The following is a 5,361-nucleotide window of genomic DNA, read 5'->3' as shown; positions in this document are numbered from 1 at the left end:
TTTCCATGACATAAACTTTTTAGGTTGAGTGAATTGAGAAAGACTTTTTAAATATTTCAGACAGGATTAGTGACATCATGATAAGAAATTGGTTAATGTTATGTTAATTTACATGCTGTTGAATCCTTACCATACAATAAGATAGTCCTTTATTAGTCCCACAGCGGGGACATGTACAGGATTACAGCAGCATAGAGGATAGTGCAAACAAGAGACATAAAAAAAAAGATTAAAAAAAGTATTATAAATAAGCAATAAAAACAGTAAAGAATCCACTATAACTGAAATATTATATATACAGAGAGAAAGCTATTATAACTATAATTGCACAGTGAAAATGCTACATTTACTCAGCACAACCCTTGTTAAATAAATAAATAAAAACACTGCATTGGCCTGAATAGAGGACAATATTCGAAAAAAATACTTTTGAAAAAGTGCGTGTTGAATTAGAAACGAAGACTAGACCTTCAACGTTAGGTAGGTTAAGTATTCATAATATCGGATATTCTTTTAAAATGGAAAGAAACTGGCATTTAGAAAGGGTTGCATTATGGGTTGTTTGTAGCCTCATTGTTGCTAGGCTAGTGAGTTTCTTCAAGTAAAGTGTTGTTTTCTATTGTAAGTCAGCTAAAATGTTTGAATATAAAGTCCAGTACCAGAAAAAACAAAACGTTTTGACTTCTTCCAGCTGCCTGACAGCTGTTTTTAAGTATTATTTCATACTTCACTTTTACTAATATTCTGGTCAGCCTGGCATATTTCTTCTCTGTGCTGTCACTAAGTCTGGAACTGAGTATATTACATAACTATTCTGCAAAAAAACTCTTAACTTGATAATTAACATCCTTAATTACTAACCAGTAAAGCCGGACGTGAGTGGGTATATTACATAACTATTCTGCAAAAAAACTCTTAACTTCATAATTAACATCCCTAATTACTAACCAGTAAAGCCGGACGTGAGTGGGCCCCAAACCCTCAGGGAGTCTGATGACTCCAAGCTTGGTGTGGCGTGGTGTCATATTGGGACAAATTTGCAGATTGTTTTGTTAAAACTGTATGCACCACTAGGGGTAAAATACACCTCCTGACACAGCTGCACATTGAAAGTGCTCCGCTGTTTAACCAAGGCAGGAAGTCATTAAGAGGGTGTGAGGTGTTTTCCATGGACCATAACAGTTTGTGCAGCATCCTCATCTCCACCACCACCTCTAATGGCTCCAAGGTGGTTCCCAGTACAAAGCCAGCCTTTCTGATGAGTTTATCCAGTCTTGGTTTTGGTGGCCGGCTCTTACACAAGCAAAATTATCAGACTGGTCCAATACCTTCAACATTACAGCACCAGCGTTTCCTCAGGAAGTAGACTCTGCTCTGTCCTTTCCTGTAAACAGCCTCGGTGTTGCATTTTCCAGTCCAGTCTGTTGTCAAGTGGACTCCCAAGATACTTGTACTAGTCCTCCACCTCCTCCCGCACTTTGTTGGTGGGATCAGCAGTAGTCTTTGTTGACCTGAAGTCACTGACCATCTCCTTGGTTTTGGTCACGTTAAAGAATAAGTGGTTCTCTCTGCACCTCCTAGCAAAGCTGGCCACAATGTCTCCTTATTTCCCTTCCTGTCCACCTTTAATATACCAAACAACTGCAGAGTCATCTGAGAATTTCTGCAGATGACAGGACCCATTCAGTATTCAAAGTTATTGAGGTGTTTAAAGCGAACAGAAGAGGTGACACAATGATTCCCTGCAGGGCTCCTGTGCTGCTGATCACCTTGTCTGACATGCAGTTCTGCAGCCAGCATGTCTGCCATTTAGTCAGTGATCCAGGAGATGGTGGAGGCGTCTACGTGCATCCTGTGGAGCCTCTTACTCAGCAGCTGGGGCTGGATTGTGTAGAAGGCACTTTGGCAGTTGATCCCCACAGTGCTCCCTGCTCTGTTTAGTGAGTTTAGAGTGAGCACGCTGCAGCCGCCTTGGGTGTGGTAAGTAAACTGAAACGGGTCCAGAGATGTGCTCACTTGAGGACAGAGATTGGACAAGACAAGCCTCTGGTCAATGGTAACTAAGGTCACAGGGAGACACCTTTCTCTGCACCAGTACCAGTCAGGATGTCTTTCACAGCACCGACATCTTCTCCTGCGTCCGACTTTGAGGAGAAGGGCGGATGACTTCTGGACGGGCCTTTTGTTTGGCGGAGTCTGTCCAACCGTCTCCTCACCTTGCCTTCGGGTTTCCAGGCTGATGACAGGGTGTGGATTAATGGTCTTAAAAATGTAAAATGTGATAATCAAAAATGTGCAGAAATACATGTTTTTTTTGAAACAGTTACTGAGTGACATTTTCACAGAAATACATAATCAAGACTTGATTACCAAGAGAAGACTGAAGACTGTTCATGCATCAAATCTACCTTGAAAGCAATTATTTCAGCTGATATGTATAAATGGCACATATAATTAAATTATTCTGTGTTCAAACAAATTACTACAAAAAGTTGATACACACATGGTTTTTTGTTTTTCTTGCCTCACAGCACTTGTTCCCAACCTTTTTTTGACATGTGACCTTTTACATTGAACCAATATTTACTCCCCTTGTCACGGGTTGCAAATGTCGGAGTTTCAAGCAGAATGATGTTCAGTTTCTTAGATTTGTCTTTTTTTTTTGTAGTTTTTTGAAAAGGTCAATTTTTCCAGCTCCAAAAATAGAGAAAGCTATGGTTTGAGAAAAATCTAGAAAAAGTACCATGATTTGTGAAGCAAATAGACATTTATCTTCTTATTTCCTACCTTTTTTAATCATCTCATAATTAGAAAATAGTTGGAACCAATATGTTAGAAAGAGTTTGGACTAAAATGTTGTTTTTTTATGTAGATGATGCACAAAGGTGTTCATTCCAGTCAATTTTATCTGTATAGCCCAATATCACAAATCACAAATTTGCCTCAGGGGGCTTTTGAATCTGTAGAAGATACGACACCCTCTGACCTTTTCGACCCTCGCTTTGGATAAAGAAAAACTCCCCAAACATGTTCTTTTGTCATGTTTCTTCTACGTCCCCAGGTTCCACCTACAACTCACAAGTGAGTGCAAGACATTTACCCATTTTCTTGTTCGGTGGGTTGGTTTCTTCTGGTCTAACACCTTTCTACATAGGTTCCTCGACAGGTGAAGCTGAAGCGTGCTGCAACAAGTTGAAACCGGCTCTCTTAACCGCTGCGTACACGGTATTCTAGAAAAGATAGGAAAAGCAGTAAATGTCACATGAGCGGATTAGACAGACTGAAGGCACATGGAGAAATCTTAAAAGAGTAATTCACAAAGTAAATCCTGGTTTAAACTTAATATCAAAGTATTTACAACAGTATAAGATTATGCATGCGTTGTATTGTCCTTGACCTCATTCTAAAGTGATGATTCAGTGTAAAACGTGTGGAAATGTGTGTGGTCTTTTTTCTGTTAACATCTAGAGATAGAAATATGGATTAAGTAATTCTTACTATGGCTGCTACCAAGAGTTATTTTCCTTTTTGATCAATCTGTACATTTTTTCTATCACCTTTAATAGGTAAAAAAAAAACGCCCAAAGTGATGTCCTCATACTATCCTCATACATACCTATCATCCAATTTACAATGATATCAAACAGAAGAAAGCAGCAATTCTTCTTATTTAATAAGCTTAATTCAGTAAATCTCTGGAATGAACAGTTACTTCAAGTGTCAGTGAGATTAAATTGACTTTTTAATGCATTAGGATTAGTTGATTTTCACTGTAGAAGAGAAGGTTAAACTCAGTTTGACCTCTGAGAAGAAGAGCGAGTAAAGATCCCTAATAAACAGGGTCATAACTGCGCTGTGTGAGTACGTATAGAGGAGGTGGTGGGTGGGGGGTTATTTATAGCAGTCAGAGAGGTCAACAACAACAGAAACCTCAGTGAGCTTTATCCCATCTATAGTTTACACCCCCCACCTCAAATGCACACTCTCACAGACGCACACACACACACACACACACACAACACGCAGAGTCGTGACCTCTGAAGGAAGCTCATGGGAAAAGTGAGATCAGCTCATCCATACTAATGAGGACACTAAATCAGGGGGAAAGTTAAAAAGTCGGACGAGCAGGAGAAAAATTGGCTGTTTATTTATAGAAACTGGGCTGTGACCGAAAAACATTGGCTCAGTTTTGTTCTCCTCAGATTATTGTGATCAGTTTGGATAAAAATGGTTGAATTTTGTCGTAGAATAAACAAGGTATATTTATTCAAGTACTAGACAAATCTCAGGTACTGTGAGTATTTAAACTTTCTGCTACATTTCAGAGGGAAATATTGATATTTTTACGCCACTTCATTGACTTACTATTTACATTCTCAGTTGTTAAAATTTGATGCATTATACATTACAATACCCAAACATTATATTCAGTTGTTAAAAATGAGCTGCGACATGAACAATACAATTCTTATGCTTATTCTTATCTACTTTAATTAAAGTAAGATTTTGAATGCAGGACTTCTTTCACAGAAATACCTTTTATGTCTGTACTTAGAAACATTGTGTTTTTATTGTTTATAATTTGATTTAAGAGTATGTTATTATTTAAAAAGTTGCATCGTCTCAAAGAAGATGTGATTTTTGCTGTGAAATATTACTAAGTACATCTACTAAAGCACTGTGCACTGTACAATTTAAGTACATTTAATGCCACTTTTTTACTTTTATTACACTACATTTCAGACGAAAATACTGTAGGATACTTTTTACTACGCTACATTTGTTTGACATCTAGATTGACTAGTTATATGTTCAATTATCTCCACCTCAACAAGCCAATTATATTTTGCATTAATGATATAAATGTATCAGTGTAACACTCACATGGCCATTATTCTGAATTGAGCACATTTACTTTTGACTGCAGCATACTTTAACTTGAGTAGCCTTTTTGGTGGAGGACTTTTACTTGTATAAGAGTATTTTTACAATGTAGTGTTGCTACTTTTACGTAAGTAGGGTTTGGGAGTTGCTGCAACAACATGGGGTTTAGAAATGTTCCAGATGAGAGAGGAGATTTTACAAATTGTCCACTTTCCATACAGCAGTGTAGTTTCCAACTTGTTTCACAGAATGATTGCATTATATATTAAGGTTTTTCCAAATTGTACTTGAACATGAACAAACCAGGAGGGAATAATGTTGAGGTCATGGAAGAGCTTTGACAAAGTAGTGGAAAGTCATGTATAAGTTATTGAATTAAACATAATACCCTTGTTTGTATGTTGCAGCCCAGGCTTTTGCGTCCTGCAATATTAAGACCAACAGTCACAAAGACACACAAATGCACCAGTTTGATGT

Source organism: Anoplopoma fimbria, chromosome 18 (genome assembly GCF_027596085.1).
Source record: "Anoplopoma fimbria isolate UVic2021 breed Golden Eagle Sablefish chromosome 18, Afim_UVic_2022, whole genome shotgun sequence".
Lineage (NCBI taxonomy): Eukaryota > Metazoa > Chordata > Actinopteri > Perciformes > Anoplopomatidae > Anoplopoma > Anoplopoma fimbria.
The sequence above is the reverse complement of the archived record's forward strand: the minus strand, read 5'-3'. Positions refer to the sequence as shown.